At 33.7% G+C, this 19,655-nt stretch overlaps 1 protein-coding gene across 2 annotated transcripts in view; it reads right to left on the reverse strand.

The window, feature by feature from the left end:
- Positions 1–19,655, reverse strand: part of LOC140449788 (ATP-binding cassette sub-family C member 4-like) — a 138,012-nt gene that overhangs the window by 66,546 nt on the left and 51,811 nt on the right. Inside the window, exon 1 of one of the 2 annotated variants that reach the window (XM_072543138.1) lies at positions 8,423–8,606. The exons of the other annotated variant lie outside the window; for it this stretch is intronic. The gene's annotated coding sequence lies outside the window, so the exon portion shown is untranslated. Of the gene's footprint in view, positions 1–8,422; positions 8,607–19,655 lie in introns of those variants that run through there. 2 annotated transcript variants of the gene reach the window in all.

Below are 19,655 nucleotides of genomic sequence, written 5' to 3' on the forward strand. Positions count from 1 at the left end.
CTATAAACATACAAAAATTGCTGTTGTAAATATTATTATAATAGTATGCAAAAAGTTAAACATAATAAAAAGGGCATGAATCGTCGCGTGTCGTGACATGAAATGTTCGTAAATTTCTTTGTTTATATCGGAAATTCGGGGTTTTACGGTCAAAGAACTGTTCAGTGCCGGCTTATAAAGTGTTTTAATGAAAGTCAAAACAAATCAATATCATTCTACAATTGAGTAAGGCTTTAGCGACAGCTGCATAATTTATTTAAATTGCTGCATTAATGACAAAATAATTTGTACCCGTTAAAAATTTACTTTATCGTTTTCACTTGTACAGTTTACTGGATATATATGCGGAATTGAACATTACAGAAGCGAGTTTTATCTATTAGAATTAGAAACATGGCAATGGTTGTGTGTACTCAGTACTTCTGTACGGAGTAGAAACGTGAACAGTGAAGGCGAAAACTCTATCAAAACTTCAGGCTTTTGAGCTATGGTCATACAGAAGGATCCTGAAGATACCATGGACAGACAAAGTTACCAATGAAGAAGTACTGCGGAGGATAAACACAACTGCGGATTTGGTCAACATCGTGAAGAGCCGCAAGCTGCAGTACTTGGAACATATAATGAGAAATCAAGGCAGATGCGAGATACTTCAATGCATTTTGCAAGGTAAAATTGAAGGAAAAAGGGCTCCAGGACGAAGAAGAATATCCTGGCTTGCTAACCTGAGAGCATGGTATAGAAAGACCTCAACACAGCTATTTCGTATAGCAACCAACAAAGTCATCATAGCCAGAATGATCGCCAACGTTCGGAACCGACAGGCACCCTAAGAAGAAGGCAATGGTTATTGACAGTAATTTTTCGGAAGCTATCTCTTATAAGTCGGTAGTACTACAATAATACAACAGCCGAATATATTTTTGTACCATTTTAGAAGTCCGGAATTCTGCACAGATTCTGTTCTTTCTGTTTCAGATTCTCTACTACAGAGTCTGTAGCTTCTCCACGAAACAGCCCCATTATATGCAGGTGTTCCTTCACTTGTGCAGTCCAGCGTCCAATAGGAAAGCCCGTTTTGACTCTGAGCTAGTTCCTGTTTGTTTTCCGTAGTACTTCAGCTCTATGAACATATGTCTGTCCAAAATATATTTTGCAATATATGCTTGACCGAATTTATTGCTCAGTGAAAGTTACATTGCCTTCGGATTCCGGTTTTTCCAGTCGCGGATCATGCTTTTTAGCACTCCTACGGCCGGCTATGGCCGAAGTATTTTGTAGCTGAAACTCTTCTAGCAACTTCATCAGCTCTTCCATTGGCTTGTATTCTTCGGTGAACTGGAGCCCTTTCCACTGTAATACCAAATTTGTTCCAACTCGTTGAGAAACCGTAAAATGTACGATAAAATGCGTTCCAACTGAAAATTTACCGTTTATGACGTTCATAACACTAATTCTTTGGCGTTCCAACTAAATAGTACGAGCAAAATATTCTTATTTTAATTCACGTGAACGTTTTATTATTTTGATTTCCAAGTGAGGTTAATTCTTCCAGCCGTATTTTTTATATTATTATATACAATGTATAAAGTTTTCCATTACTATTTATTGTTAATTATTTTTAAGTTAAGTAAGTAAAAATACACAAAAAGAGACAAGTGTTCAGTGATAAATAACAAATAACCAACTCTTCTTCTATATTTTTTTGGCCTATATTGTAAAAAAATGGACAGATTTCAAACGAATAACCAGTTATTAAACGTCTCTTCACTTTGAAATTGCAATTGAACGGTGCAAAGTCAAAGCATGCGCATAAAATCGATGCTAAAGAGTTTCCTGGCTGTTAAAATCGAACAAAAGTGGTTTGTTGGAAAAATCCTACTGTTGTGTTCCGCCAGTCTGTTGAGTTCTCGGCATTTCCACGCCAGCTTAGAATTCACCGCATACCTAGTGTTCTGCTAGGTTTTTACGAATTTATTACGACTTTAGTAATTTTTCACCCCTTACTACCCCTTTAACAAAAATTAAATAAATTTGTTTTTTCAAAAATACTTCAATACATTTACACGGTGTGTGTGTGCGAGTGTGTGTGTGTGAAAAACACTTCTGTTGTAATAATTGGTATATTTAATTAAAAATTACTACTTACCTATTACTTATTAATTACTTACTAAAAGTACTACTTTCACTGAAGATGGACTGATAAGTCCGAAAACGTTTTGAACTTAATCCTTTAGGATTTTTAAAATTTAATTAAATATAACAGTGTTTTACTTCAATGTTCGAGTTTTTTAACTATATGATATACAGCCAACTCACGGGAATGATCCCTTTTTAAGTTGTAAAATTTTGTTAAAAAATAGGCAATGTACTAAACAACAATATTGCAATGTTTAGCATATAAAAAAGTTGGTGAAGTTGGTGTTTGTGTAAATTCTAGCATTTAAAGATGTAAACTACTTTCCTTATTTGAATTTCTAGTATTTATGGGAATTATCTTCTCTAGAAACATCGGAAGAGATCTTTTTCTTATAATTTTAAGGTGCTTAATCTTCATCCATAATCCAATGGGACCGAATGTTATTCCTGAAGATCGGTTTTATAGAATAAGAACAGTTATAGAGTTTTTAATAATAAAATGACTGCTCTGCGTTATCCAGTAAAAGAATTATCGCTAGATGAATCGATGGTACCGTGGAAAGTTAGACTTAGTTTTAAACAATATACGAAACAAAAGACATAAGAGACGATATCAAGGTTAGAATTAATTCGTAAATTAATTTATAAAAAAGCAAAGAAAGACGGAATATCGCACGCGAACATTTACCTATAAATAATTGCTAATAAATCGGACAAACGCGAAACGAAAACGAAAAGATGCAGAGTATGTCCTATCCTAAAAAAAAAGAAAAAACCCAATTTATGAGTGGATTGTGCCGAGAAACCAGATCTCTCCGTGGGCGATTCTTTCAAACATTTCCATAAACAAAATAAATAAGTTAATATTTTTTTGTAATAACCTTTAATTTTTACCTATATTCAACTGACAATGAATGAAAAATCGACAAAGAATTAAAATACAAATATCTTTAAATTTTTAAAATGCTGCTAATATAAATTTATTTTACTACACAAATAATCTATATCAGCTGTTCTGACCAACCGGTAATTTCGGTCTCATTTGAATATACCTACTTAAAATATTTATATTATCCTAAAATGTTTTCCAATATAAATTCTTTATGTTATACACCTAATCTTAAAATTATGTTTTGACCAATCGTTAATACTCTTCTTATTTAAATAATATTAAAATATTAAATACCTAAATTATTTTTCAAATTTTCATCTACCTAATGAATACAAATCTTTTAAAAATAGGTGCGCACGGTCCCGACGACCCTCCTTTACAATCAGATAAATAATGTAATAGACGTAATAAAATTATTTCAATTTGAATATTTCTTACCTGGTAATTTATTCTGTGAAATATAAAAATTCCATTGTATTTATTTATACTAAAACTCAACTTGATTTCAGTTATTTTATATTCATAAAAGGGACTAACGATTCGATTTCTCTTAACCATGTAATACCACTCGAATCAGAGTCAATTTTTTAAAACAGGTAAAATTTATAGTTTTTGGAATAAAGTGTTTTCATATTTTTAATATTTAAACTTAAAAAAAAAATAAATATTAGTTAGTATAGAATAACATTTGAAAATGTTTTTCAATTAGGGTAGTTGAGAAAAACATGACTAGGCTGGTAAAAATATAGTAAAATTCTAGCAGAGCACTCTTGTGTTTTCAAAAAGATATTTTATTCACCTAGCGTCAATGTGTATCTTGTTGAATGTTTCCCATTAACTGAGGGTTAGGGGGTCAAAAATTATAAGGGTGGATCAAATTTAGTAAAAACCAGGCAAGCAATTTATATTTTCAGTTACAAGTAGAATACAGTAAAATTATAAAAATAGATTTTTTATCACCTTAAATTTTAACGTAGTAGAATTATTGACTCCTCATAGAGTTGAAGGGTGAAAAATTACTAGGATGGTAATGTATTAGTACAAATCTAGCATAACACTGTAGTATCTCATATTTCCGAACAGATTTGCTTTGAATTCAACCAGCGTAAATGTGTAGATGGTGGAATTGGTGAAGTTGGTTAACATTTAGTAAAAACTAACCAGAGAGTTTCTTATTTTATTCATAAATAGTATTTAGTAAAATTATAAAACAAAACTTTTTCACCTTTAATTTAAATGTAGCAGAACTATTGACTTCCACTAAGGGTTAGTCGAGGGATAAAAAATTACTGAGTTGGTAATAAATTCGTAAAAACTTAGCAGAATACTGAGGTATTTCAAAAATATGTTTTTTTTCTTATTTTGCTGGTTCAAATATTCAGCTAGTAGGAAAGTTTTCGAATAGGTTTATGGGAGTAAAATTATCAGGATGGTCAAAGTTTAGTATAAACTTAACAAAACACTTTTTTATTTCAGTTATAAGTAGTGGACAGTAAATTTGAAAAAAAAATTTCTCCTTAAATTTTAATCTAACACAATTATTGACTTTTCACAAGGGGTAGTTAAGGGGTGAAAAATTACTAGGATGGTAATAAATTCGTAAAAACCTAGCAAAACACTGTGGTATATTATAAATATGTTTTTTTAATTCTGCTAGCTTTTTTTTTTTTTAATTCTGCTAGCTTGAACCTTAAGCCAGCTGAATCGCTCCAGTTAACGGGGGTTTGGTGGTGAAAAATTATTAGGGTAGTAATAAATTAGTGAAAAATGGGTGAAAAAATATGCCATCAACAAAAAGTTTTTTTTTTTAATTCTGCTATCTTGAACCTTAAGCCAGCAGAATCGCTCCCATTAACGGGGGTTTGGTGGTGAAAAATTATTAGGGTGGTAATAAATGAGTGAAAAATGGGTGAAAAAATATTACGTAGGTTAAATTGGATTCCGCTCATGTGTCCCCGCTAGCTTAAGGGTCCTTTTAGGTCGGGAAGATCATGCTCCCATGCTATATTTATAATGAGGCAAGCGCAAGAGAAATCATTATATGTAATACAACAAACCGGAATATTTATGTTTCTAGGACTTTAAGAATGCATTTGACAGGGTCAAATTTAAGGAAACTTAATGAGTACGAGAGAACTGACGACTTCTACGGAACACAAAAAAAAATATGCAGAATGATCATAGGACAAAGAAAAGAGATTAATGAACTAATAAAAACAAAACACATTTAGAAGGAAGCTTGGGTAGACTACTTTCGATCCTTATTTGCTAAAGATGACGATAATGAACCACCAACACCAGAGGTGAAGACAAACGAAGAAATAAATATTGACGAGGAAGAGGTAAAGGAAGCATTAAGGAAATTAAAAATAGAAAATCACCAGGAGAGGACAGAATACCGAACTATATCCTAAACTACGGAAAACCAGACCTGTCCAAACAACTATTAAAAGTAATCCAAAAAATAATAGAACAAAACAGAATTCCTCAAGAGCGGAGATCAAGCATCCTAATACCTGTCTTCAAAAAGCAAGACAAATCGAACCCGAAACATTAGAGAATTAATTTATTAAACACAACACTAAAATTAACAACCAAACTGATTTTATTTATTTATTTATTAAAACTTACAAACACCACCTAGGTAGTAATTACATGTAAGAGTGCTCATTACTTGGTATAAAAATATACACACAAAAACTACAATATACACACAAGTACAAAATAAAAACACAGAAAGTAAAATACATTAAAAAAAAGACACAAGTTAATAAAATTTTAAAATTCAGTCCATTACTTATATATTCATAACATTTTTTAATATCCCTTACACTACAGGTAAAGAGGTTTATATCACAGATCTTTATTAGCTCATTACACGGATATTGCATATAGTTTATTATTGCACAACAATTATATGGACTACAAGAAAATAGGTCATTACTGTTTACCCTTAGGTTGACCTTTGTCACACATGTCTTATATTTAACATTGTTAATGATATGAATAAACACAACACAATGCATGTTTCTTCTTTGCTCTAATGACTTCAAGCCAAATATTTAAAGCAACTCTTTTGATGGCGTAAGGTGAGTATACACATTGTATTTCTTAAGGTACAAATACCTTAGAAATCTTTTTTGTACCTTTTCTATATGATTAATATGAACTTTGGCTTCAGGAGTCCATACCACTGATGCATATTCCAAGTTTGGTCTGACTAAAGCGTTATATAGTCTAATGGTTGTGTTTATACTAAAGTGTTTGGAATTTCTTATTACAAATCCCAATATTTTGTAAGCCTTATTAACAATATTTATATAGTGTTCATTAAATTTCATGTTAGCCTGTAAGTATATTCCCAGATCTTTACATTTGGTTTTCCTAGATACTACACAATTGTCAATTCTATAATTATTTTGAATGTAGTCGATTTTGCGAGTAAAAGATATGACTCTACACTTCTTAATATTCAAGATCATATTGTTGTCCCTAAACCATTCCACAACTGAGGTCAGGTCCTCCTGTAGTAACTGACAATCATTTGAAGTATGTATAGTCTTAAAAAGCTTAAAATCATCAGCATAGATCAAACTAGAAGAAAATTTAAGAGATTGTGGTAGTGAGTTGACAAAAATTAAGAAAAACAAAGGCCCTAAGTTGCTCCCTTAGGGGAACACCAGATGTAGCCTGAAATTTATCTGATAAACACCTACCAATTTTGACTCGTTGAAACCTTGAATCCACATACGATTTTATAAATGTACAAACATCATAACAAGCATGATAACAAATAAACTGAATGAAATTATAACACTAGCAGAAGAACAACAAAGTTTTAGGTCGAGAAGATCACGCATCGACGCTATATTTATAATGAGGCAAGTGCAAAAGAAATCATTAGAATACAACAAACCGGCAAATCTTTGTTTCGTGGGCCTTAAGAAGAATTTGACCGGGTTAAATTAAAAGAAGTTAACCGCTTATTGTACGCAAGAGAGATACCTCTAGGAATAATCAAAACGATCGAAAATATCTACCAAAACAACACAATAAAAGTAAACGTAGAAGAAGAACTAACCGACCCTATTGAAGCTGGCAATGGCATGAGACAGGAAGATTCCCTGAGTCCTCTATTGTTCAACCTGATTATGGATGAAATAATAAAAAAAGTAGGAACTAAAAAAGGATACCAAATGGGAGAAAAACAACTTAAAATAATCTGCTATGTAGACGACGCAATACTACTCTATCAAAGTGAAGATGATTTACAACGTATGCTGCACCAATTTCATATAACCGCCAGAAAATTTAACATGTTAATTTCCCCAAAAAAGACAAAATGCATGGTTACAACAGCAAATTTACTAAGATGTAAATTGGAGTTGGAAGGTCAGATAATAGAACAAGTGATGGAGTTTAAATATCTAGGCATCACATTATCTAGTTATGGAAAGCTCGAAACTGAAGTGGAAGATCAAGTGAATAGAGCAAACAGAGCCGCGGGCTGCCTGAATGAAACAATATGGAGAAATAAAAATATCGGGAAAGAAACGAAAAGCAGAATTTACAAAACAGTCATCAGACCAATAATGACATATGCGGCAGAAGCAAGACCTGACACGAGAGGACAAAAATGATGTTAGAAACAGCAGATATGAAAACACTTAGAAAAATTGATGGTAAGACACTATGGGTCAGAGCTAGAAGTACAGATATACGACATAGATGCAAGGTGGAGAACATCAAGAACTGGCTAAGAAAGAGAAGAGTAGAATGGAACGATCATATAAGCCGAATGACAACAAATAGAGTTGTAAATACTGCAAGAGACGGTTCCCCAATAGGAAGACGATCAGTAGGAAAACCACGAAAACGATGGAACGACAACTTACTGGAGGCACATTGAAAAACAGACAGTCATGTCTACATACAAAGAAGAAAAAGAAGAAGAAATTTGCAAATAATAAATGAATACGTACAGGAAATAGAAGCTTAAAAGTTTAAAAGATAAATGAATTTTTGTTTACACAAAGACGATTCAAAGTGGGTGAAGAGGTGTGTGGATTGAATAATATAAATGGCAATAAAATACGGACGAGCAGGTAAGAAAAAAGAATTTTAATCATCAGTAGAAGTATATGGAAAATGTATATTAAATAGAAATCAGTCTATGAAAAATACAAAGAACAGATGAACAAAGTAAAAATATTGATAAAACAGGAAAATCAAAACATGGGGAGCTACAAATGTTTCATTTGTCCAATTCAAAAATACTTAAAAAAATATAATGAAAATTTTCTTACTCCGATCCTGACCATAATTCGCGATTCCCGTTTACGCAATTATATTGAATCTAAAAATAAACAGTAGAAAGCTGATGAAACTTACTGTTATGTATCGTCCTCTTTGTAGATATTGTTGAACTGAGATTCACTTTAGTTTTAAATGATTCACTACAATATTTTTTTTGATCAGAAGGTTTCCTAGATTTTTAATACATTTTAATTAAAGAATTTTCTACATCCTAACCTATACAAAATACACTGCGAACCGGTAAAGAGTGAAAGACATCATCGTTAGAACACGCGGTTGCAAGATTATTGGAAGGGATAAGGATAACGGACCGTCACACGGAACGGAAAATAGGGGGCGATATGACTATTAATTTACGAGGGTATCACATTTAAATTTATTGCATTTTTGTTGTTAATGTTTAATTGTTTTTTTATACTTAGATAAAATCATTTATTTAACAATGTGGGAATGTTAGTTAAAGATAAGACATAGCAAATTTACATTTATGCAAAAAACAGGTAAAACAAATACAGACAACAATTAATATGTTTGCTTAAAACTATTCAAAGTATTTTTCAGGAATTTGCGACTACTTTAGATTAACCCTTAACTACCATGGCCAAAAATAGTAACATTTGTACCATGGCAGGGTCAAATTTGACCCCCCCATTGTTTTTTGTATCAAAAAATATTCTTTTTTTAACTTGTTTTATTTTAAATTATTTTGTTTACAGCTACTTTTACATTTATATAAAAATAAACGAATTTGGTTAATTAGATATAACTTTATTTATAAGAAAAATAATAACAATGTGCAGTTTTTTTATATCCAATGGTGAAATCTAGGTATCATAGCTCCTACCTAAAATAAAAAAAATCGATTTAGATTTCGTATCTCAAAAATGACAAGCATGATTTTACCTTAATTTTCAACACAGCTTATGCTGTGTTGAATGCTGTGTTGAATGCATAACGTCTGTATGCGGGAATGATTTTTGCAAATAAAATCTCGACATTTATCGCACCATGAGCTTTCTTTCTTTTGTTTTTTGGAATATGGACATATTTTACACCTTCCCCTATTTTTTCGTCGTTGTGGCTCTCGATTTGCGGCAGGCATTGGTTCCTGAAGTCCGGAAACTTTAAAAATGGCACTACGAATTTCTCTCGGTAAACAAGTTTGCTGAGCTCTACGAGTTAAATGGGCCTTAATAAGTTCTTGACCTAAAGTGGCTAGAAACGATCTTCTTTCCATTATTTGATTTTGCTGAACTCCATTAAAAATTACGTTAGCATTTAATCCTGCAATGTCCAAAATGCGAAACCATATTACTTGAGGCCATCTACGAGTTCTTCTGCCAGTTTTATAGCATGCACATTTCTTATCCAATGAATCCCACCTACCTTTTGTCTCGTTGTAAAAATTTATAATCTTTGGTTTTCCATTAACCATTGTATTGGAATGATGCATAGTTGACACTAACAACACTGCACGATTTTTCTTAGGAACAAAAGATACAAGGCTCTCGCTTCCTGTAAAACCAAATAAGGCAGAATTAGGTGGCCTGTTTTTTTGGGGTTGAAATTCAGCAGGAACCTCTCTTTTATTTCTTTTTAGAGTTCCAACATATGAAATTTTATGGCTCCTTAGTTCTTTTATGAGCTCAATGGACGAAAACCAATTATCTGCTGTTATGTTTCTATTTCTACCAGAAATTGGTGGAATAAGTGTCAAAACATCTAGAGTGGGGATGGATAACTTTTTTGGATTTGCTCTGCGTGTATCTTTTCCAGTATATATAAAAATATTGGATATAGCTGCCAGTTTATCTCCGTGCGCAATACGTTCTTGTCTAGTAGCTGGGTCGTCAAAACAAAGGCTTCCAAGCAAAAAATAAAATCGGTTTAGTGACATGGTTGCTCGAAATATATCACGGCCAGTACCATCCGTAGCAAATAAAGACCTTAAATCTTCATTATTGGATTTAAATACCCCAGCTAAATATAATAAGCCTAAGAAGGCCTTTAATTCAATTATGTCAAGATGATTGGTATATTGACACGATAAATTGTGTAAATTATATTTAGAAGCCATATTAGTTATTCGTTTATTGGTTTTCTCAAGAATTTCTTGCAATATATGGTGGCTAATAATACATTCCTAAGCATCAACTGGTTTCTCTGGCATACTAGCTCGAGCTTTTCCAATAACACCAGGTAAATGACTAATTAAATTATGCTTACGTGTACGAGAAAAGGTGGGAGAAGTTTTAGACCACTTGTACCTATTTTTGCCATAAAACACATCCCTTGAGTCACTATATCACTTTCTTCACCCGAATATTCACTACCAGTTTCGGAATTATTAATTTGCCAATTTTTTTCGTCATCATCGTCCCATTCCTCTTCACTGTCTGTTTCGTGATCACTGTGTTCACTAGCCTGCTCTAAAAACTCACTGTCACTATCTAGTCCATTGTCCATAATTTTTTGTCCCTCCTCTTCAAGTTCTTTCTGTGTCAAAGGACGTTTATTGCGACTACACCCCGCCATTTCAAATTACTCGTTAATTGCACTAGAAACACTTATACCATAAGCGGGTCAAAATTGACCCTATGCGTGCCTAACTCTGCAGTAGTAACAGATAAACTAAAGGAATTTTCGTAGATCGATAAATCACCTACCGGTCAAAGATTTGCAGAAAGCGCGCAATGCTCAATCTATGTTTCGGTAGCGAAACTTGGCATTAAAAACGCGGGGGTCAATTTTGACGCCGCCATGGTACTTAAGGGTTAAGTATTAAAATATTAATATTAACTAAACAAAATTTAAATATTAGATAGAAATATATACATCTCCACTACTTTCCAGAGGACGAGAAATTACGAAAAATCTGGCAAGTAGCTCTTCGTATTGCGAAACCTATGACAAAATTCATGAATGTATATATATGCAGCAGACACTTTAAGAAATAGGATTACTTTTTTCCAGATAAATCATATTTGATAGGAAATTTATTTAGGTAATATTGTCTTAGCCTGGTTCTTTCTTAATCATTGAAATAACGTTTTACTTATTTTTTAGATGCGAGAATCCATCTGAGATTCCATCTGAGAATCTACCTATTCGATCTTTGGGCAAATTGTTGTCCTCAATACAAAGATCTATCTAGTACAGTATCTATTTCAAAAGATTTAATGATTGACTCAGATCCAACGTCAACAATTCTCCTTTAAGTGCCATCTCCGTGACGAAGGTTGGCAATCATCATGCCTATTCTGACTCTCAAGGCAGCTGCTCTGAACAATTGCCTTGAGCTGCAACCAAACCACTCTCAGGTTCTTCAACCAGGAAACGCGTCTTCTTCCTACGCTTCTCCTACCCACTACTTTTCCTTAAATTATGAGTCTCAAGATTTTGTATTTTTTGCTTCTCATCACATGCCCGAGATATTGCAATTTCCTGTCTTTTATTGTATTTGCCATTTCCCTCTCTCTGCCTATTCTCCTTAACACTTCTGTATTCGTGACTCTATCTACCCATGGAATCCATAACAATCTTCTAAATGTCCACATTTCACACGTCAACAATTACGGAAGAGGAAATCGAAATTAACACAGGTACAGCGATTAGTGCTGCTTTAGAAGCCATCCGAAATAGTCCAAAGTTACAGCGGGATCACTCACTGAATATCAGCACAGAAGAGAAGTGACCCCATCTGTATTAAGTCATGGCAAAAAAGTTACTTTGTAGGATTAGATGCAAAAAAAACGCGATTTAAATGCATTCCCACTCTAAATTTGCTGGAAAAAATTTGTGAAGCTGCTAGTTTGTTAGAAAACAAAAATTCGACGCCATTATTGCTTCAGCTAAAACAACTTATTGTTCTAGTGTTTGGTAAGTCAAAAACTGGCTTCACTTTTCTTTGCCTTTCTGTTATATTTAGTGTCTCGCCAAACACATGTAGAAATTTTTTTAAGATAATAGTGGAAGTTTTTTCAGAACTATTAAAACCTGCAATCCTTTGGCCAGGAAACGAAGAGATTAAAAATAGGATACCTGTTAGTTTTAAGAAATTTCATAAAACAAGAATTATTTTGGACTGCACAGAATTACTTTTACATTCTCAATTGTCGTGTAATGACATAAAAAGTTATGATTGGAATAGCACCATCTGGTTTAATTACATTTGTAAGTTCTGTTTAAGGTGGCCGTATCTCGGACAAAGAAATTTTTATTCAATCAACATTATTGGACAAATTGACACCAAATGAAGATGCTATAATGGTAGATAAGGGCTTTTTGATATAAAATAATTGCATTGAAAAGAAAATCGAATTAATAAGACCGCCATTTTTGGGAAAAAGAACAATTATCAATGCAAGATGCTCTTTGTACTGCTGAAATTGCTTCAGCAAGAGTAAACGTTGAAAGAACTATACAACGGCTACAAATCTTTAAAATTTTTAAAGCAAGATTTAATTTATTCCTAGTTCCTTATATTGACTCTGTTAACAATGCCTGAAATATTATTTCAGGTATTGTTAACCTTTCAACACAACTAATAGAACTGATAAAAGAATCTCTAAAAGTAGAAACTAAAAGTAGAAAGTAGAATCCGGATACAAAATGAATTAACGGAAACAATAGATGTGAAAAAGGGACTACGCCAGGGAGACGCTCTATCATGCATCTTGTTCAACATCGTACTCGAGAAAATACTGAGGGGCACAACAGTCAATACACGAGGAACAATCATTAATAAAAGCGTGCAAATACTAGCATTTGCAGATGATGTTGACATAATCGCAAGATCAAGAAGAGAAATGATAGAGGCATACGGCATACAACCAAATAGAACGAGCTGCACAAGATAGTGGTCTTAAAATCAATCAGACCAAAACAAAATATATGCAGGTAAGTAAAAATGCAGAAATAAGGCAGCCACAAAATATAACAATAGGAGAATACAACATAGAGGGGGTAAAAAACTTTATATACTTGGGATCCCTATACTATATACTATATACTATATACTTGGGCAGCCTTCGGCAAGCTGAACCATATTTTCAAATCGTCTGATATACCAACATGCCTTAAAAGAAAAACGTTTAATCAGTGTGTTTTGCCAGTGTTAACTTACGGTGCCGAAACGTTGACCCTGACAAGGAGAACAGTTCAAAAGATCCGTGTGTGTCAAAGGGCGATGGAGCGTGCTATGTTGGGCGTTTCACTACGAGACAAGATCCCAAATCGCCAGCTACGACAAAGAACAGGAGTGGCTGATGCAGTAGAGAGAGTAGCAACACTAAAATGGAACTGGGCAGGTCACGTGGCTCGAATGACAGACAATAGATGGACAAAGCGGATACTGGAATGGAGACCAAGAGATGATGCCTACCGAAGTAGAGGTCGTCCACCAACACGTTGGACTGACGATCTAAAACGTTGTCATAGGAATTGAATGCAAGAGGCACAAGATCGAAATAGATGGAAAATTATGAGGGAGATCTATGTCCAGCAGTGGATAAGCGAAGATTGAATGATGACTTGAGATCCCTAGTCACGTCTGATAATAACGTTACGGAGGAAGTGAAGAGGCGAATATTTATTGCAAATAAATGTTACCATGGCTTAATTAGACACCTAACATCAGATAACGTCGCAAGAAAGACAAAATGCCAAATATATAAAACCCTAATAAGACCGGTACTCACATATGGCTCAGAAACCTGGACACTCACTAAAAGAGAGGAAACGTTGTTAGCCACCTTCGAAAGAAAAATCTTGCGACACATATATAAGGGCACAAAAGAAAACGGAATATGGCGAAGACGATACAACTCTGAACTATACAAAATATACCAGGATCCGGATATTATAACATTCATTAAAATAGGACGGCTGCGTTGGATAGGACATGTAGAAAGAATGGAAGAAGGCGAGATACCAAACAAAATATTCAAACAGATGCCAGTAGGAAAAAGAACAAGAGGAAGACCGAAACCGAGATACTTAGAACAAATAGAAAATGATATAACAACCTTAAAAATAAAAAACTGGAGAAAAAAAGCACGAAACAGATCAGAATGGAGAAGAATCCTGGAACAGGCCAAGACCCAAAAAGGTTTGTCGAGCCAGTGATGATGATGATTGTTAACCTTTCTGTACCAATACCTAGATGTAAGTATAGTGAAGTGTCAATATTTTTTCCAAGTAAAAGTACCTATAAGATATAAAACAATCTTTTATAAAACAAGTCTTTTATTGAAAATTTCCATCAATCTGGTCTGAATCAACAATTATTCCCATTTTAAAACCTTTCAAATCAATAACTGACCCTCTTTCCTATAGACCAATTTCTCTTACAAATAATACATGAAAACTACTAGAAAAATTTTAAATAACAGATTAATATGGTTTCTTGAAAAAAAAAACGATTATTAAGCCATATCTAAAGCGGTTTCAGAAAAGGCAGATTAACTCATGATGCCTTAGTAGCTATTATTTACAATATTATATGTGAGTCTTTTAGAAATAACCAGAAATTAATTGCCATATTTTTTGATATAAATAAAGCATTTGATACTGCATGGAGATACAACATTTTACAAACCATGTCTAACCGGGTATCCAGGGAAATTTTATTGCTTTTGTAAAACATTTTATGAATAATATAGAGTATTCCAAGTACGTGTGAATGTAATTACTTTAAAAACATGATGTCTTAAAAACGGTATTCCACAGGGCTTAACCTTAAGCCCCACTCTATTTTTAATAGCAATTAATAATATCGCTCAAGAGATAAAGCTACCTTTGAAAGCAGATCTGTATGCAGATGACTTAGTTGTATATACTAGTAGCTGCAATATTACATTAGCCTCAAAAAATTTGCAATCATTTCTGCATAAACTAGAAGACTGGTCCCAAAAAACCAGTTTTACGTTCTCAGGTGATAAATCTCGTTTCATCGTATTCAATAAAAGAAAAACTGATTGCAAAACAACACTTACTCTAAATGGTATCAACATAAAACAAGTAGAGAGCATTGACTTTCATGGCCTGAGACTGGACAGTCAGCTAACATAGGCAGAACATATTAAAAAGCTAGTCGTATCCTGCCAATCTAAAATAAATCTCCTTAAAATGCTATCAAACCGATCTTGGGGAGCAGACACTCTAAAATTGCTGCATATATACCAATCAATAATACGAAGTAAACTGGATTATGGTGCAATATGCTATTCAATTGCGAGTAATTATATTCTTAAAAAACTAGACATTATACAAAACACATGTTTAAGACTTATTCTGGGTGCTTACCGAACTAGCCTGTTTCAAGTTTTCAGGTTATCCTAGATGAATCCCCCCTATCAATACGAAGACAACACATTTCTTTAAATTATGCCGCGAGACTGTCTTCCAACCCTAATAACACAAACTATCCACTTCTTTACAAAATATATCCATCTACTCATTGCCATCAACAAATTAAATATCCACCCCTTAAAGAACGTTTAACGAGATATGGTTTTGACATGGAGCAGCTGACACATTCTTATCCTACACAACGAATTTACCTCCCTGGACTATTAATTTTCCCGCTATGGATATATCTCTCACGACCTATCCAAAGAGTACCACAAATCACATAATCATTAACAAATTATATCAAGAACGGATATCAGAATACACTGGTTATAACAAGATTTTTACTGATGCGTCAAGAACTGAAAACGGACATGCAGAGTCCTTTACTCTAGGAAAGTCTGAATATGTAGTTCGCATCCCTCAATTCTGCAGCATTTTAACGGAAGAAGCAATCGCCATTTTAAAAGCATTAGACATGTGTAAGAGTCATGCAAGCTCAAACTTTCTTATCATTACTGACTCTTTATCTGTTCTTCAGAGCTTAAGGCAAATATATCCAGTACATGCTTTACACACTTTATCACCTACAAAACAGACACGTGAACGTTAAATTTTTCTGGGTACCATCACATACAAGTATCGCAGGAAATGAAAAAGTAGATGAATTAACAAAGAAAGCTGCTACTGACGAGCAAACTGAAATAATGACTACAATTCCATTCAGTGATATCCAGCTCATTATTAAACAGCACTGTGTAAAAAATTGGCAACAAATGTGGAATTCTAATAAGGCTAACCTTAAAAACGTTAAAACTAGGATTGGCACTAAACTACAATATCCAGAAAACAGAATGCAACAGGTGATTATAAACCGACTAAGAATTGGACATACAGCGTTAACTCACCAGCATCTCATAACAAAAAAACTACCACCTGAATGTTCCTATTGTGAATGTCCAATAACTGTTCCACATATATTGATTGAATGTCCTCTTTATTCCTATGAAAGAGCCATCAACAACGTACCAGAAGAAGCAAAGAAACTTAAAGGTATTTTAAACTGTAATGTATAATACAATCAAATTCGTTTACTACACAAAATTTAAGTTATATTATATGTATCATTTTGTAATTTGGTAATTTATTATTTGTAATTTAATACGCAATTTGTAATTAGTATATTTAATAACAACTGTAAAATCTGCAAAACCCGCTAATAACCTTTAATTGTTGATGCGGAAATTCTAAATAAATAAAAAAAAGTCTTTTATCGATATAATTGGAACAAAACTATATTAAGCTATAAATACGTTGTAAAAATATACGCCTACCAAAACTTTGAACATGTTTTTTATAACTTCTACATCAAATGGTACTTTAATAATAAGTGTGGACTTATCGAATAAAGAAAACACTACAAAATGACATATATGTAGTTCGATAACATTTGCAATTGTACTTGTCTATGATACATATGGTTTTTCTTTAAAGTAATGTTATTTTCCTCAATTACGCATAAATATTTAAGGTCACGTAAAATTGATTGCACAGATTTTGTTTTGCCTGCCAGAGGGCACCTTATTTCTACACAACATTTTCCTGAAACAATTCCATCGACATTTACTGCCAGCCATGGTACATCATATGAGATAAGAATTCCCAAATGTTCAACTTTACTTCAAGTTATTTTTTTATACATTTTTAAAGCAACTGATTCATACTTTTTCCCATGTAATTTTGCAGTATTAGCTTTAAAATTGGAATTACAGAATTGGTTTACTTTAAGTGGCTAATTTGGGTTTTTATGTTTACCAGGTAAAAAATTTTTCCAGTTACTCTCAGTCCCCTAAGGGTTTTCCACGCTTCTCCAGTTTAATTTAGCGTAGCTAAACACATTTTAACAGAATTACTATAGCTTACTTCAACATTATTTGTATAAAATATAGTTTAATCATATTCTAGTACAATGTCAGTAGCCCATGTATCAGCAAAGCCTGGTAGAACTTTATTGTTACCAATAATACTGTGACATGTGAATATCTGTAACATTTCTTTCTCATAGAACTATGTGTCTTGATTTTTAGGAATCACACTTTTTAAAGATAGACTTAATTATGAATCTTCTACTCCGGAAAGTAATATCTTCAATATGGCAGTTTCTGCTGGTTTTGCTAGATTCATACACATTATCATCATCATCATCATCAGTGGCGTTACAGCTCTTTATGAGCCAAAGCCTTCTTCAGAACAATCCTCCATTCGCCCCTGTCTCTGGCAACTCTTCTCCATGCTCTAATTCCGATAGACTTCAAATCATTTTCTAGGTTGTCTTGGTATCTAAGTCTGGGTCTTCCTCTTCTTCGTTGTCCGATCGGCCCTCTTCGGTCAAAAACTTTTTTGACTATGGCATCTTCCTCTCGTCTGATTACATGACCTATCCATCTGAGGCGTGCTACCTTAATGAATTTTACAACGTCAGGTTCTCCAAATCTTCTATACAACTCAAAATTGTAACACCTGCGCCACAAACCTTGTTCCTTTATGGCTTGTATGTAGATTCATACACATTATGTTTTTTTAATTATCCTCACTGTTGCTTGATGTCTCTGGTGCTTAATTTTTCCAATTTTTCCATCGGATGCCTGTAAGTAACAAAAAGGAATTATAAACATGAAGTTATAGCAAAATGGTTGTTTTACTTTTTATCAAATCACTATGTAATCACTTACCGAAAAATATATAATAATGTGCCAATTTTATGTTTGCATTTTCCTGAATTTCCAGCCTTACATGTACAATTACAAACAACATTTTTAATATTATCAATCACTTCAATTTTCACTTGTATTTGAAGACACAATGCTTGTATTGTAATGTATCAGCCACATACCCAAGGGAAACAACCCCACCCCCCAAATGCAATCGTTAATCAGTTAGCCCGGAATGTAACAAGTCAACATAGCAAGAAAATAAAAGAAACAAAATAAGGGGTAGTTAGCCTAGAAAAGAATACATAATTAGAATTATTTAAAAAAAAATCATTATATACTCCAAATTAAATAAAGAATAAATTCGACACAGTTTAACGTATACATTTCAAATTAAACAAAGAATAACAATTCGACCTAGTTTTGACACAAGCCCGAATGTTTAAAAATTACGAAATGTGAAGACCTTCGTTGGGAAATAATACAAAATACGAAGCGACACACGAGCGATAAGAATTGAGCTGAGTTAGGAGGTTGCACATGGCATGATCCATTTTAACACGTGGAGCAGACGGCGCAATCAGCAGAAACTCTGGGGGAAAACGGTAAGAAGCCACGCTCCACTTCTAACTGTGACGGAGGAATTAAGGGTACGCGTTGGCGGCACATAAAAGGAAAAGAAGTTGGTCAACGCAGCAATAGAGTTCTGGCAACCGAACCAGAGAGTAGTGCCCGGCGATCGGCGCCAGTGGTACTTTGGCGCTCTGGCAATCAGTGCGAGGCGACCTACGGTGTGTTAATCGGTCAGCCGTCCCGGTGTGTTCAGCTCAATTAGCGTGATATCGTGTCCGACGGAAAGTAGAGAGATAGCAGCGAATTGTCGTGTCTCTTAGTACCGCCCTAACGTACAGTGCTTCCAGCGTTCATTCAGACTGTTCCTGAGTTCCAGTTCGGACTACAAGGCGTATTCTTTAGCTTGGGCCTAAGTACGCTAAGGTAACGAAACAATAAATACTAACCATTGGGGAAACCAAATAATAGCAGGTTGTCTGCCTTTTAACTCCCTTGGTAAAATCTCTTCTCCTGTCCCTTCGCAAAAATTTGATAAACAATACTAGCTATCTTGTATATCTTGTTGTAGTAGTTGTAGATTTACGATTTGTTAAATACATAGTAAGTTGAAAAGTGGCTTGTTTTTTTTGACCGTTCAGGTAGAGACTAGAAGAGAACACATTTTCGCTTTGTAC

Source organism: Diabrotica undecimpunctata, chromosome 9 (genome assembly GCF_040954645.1).
Source record: "Diabrotica undecimpunctata isolate CICGRU chromosome 9, icDiaUnde3, whole genome shotgun sequence".
Lineage (NCBI taxonomy): Eukaryota > Metazoa > Arthropoda > Insecta > Coleoptera > Chrysomelidae > Diabrotica > Diabrotica undecimpunctata.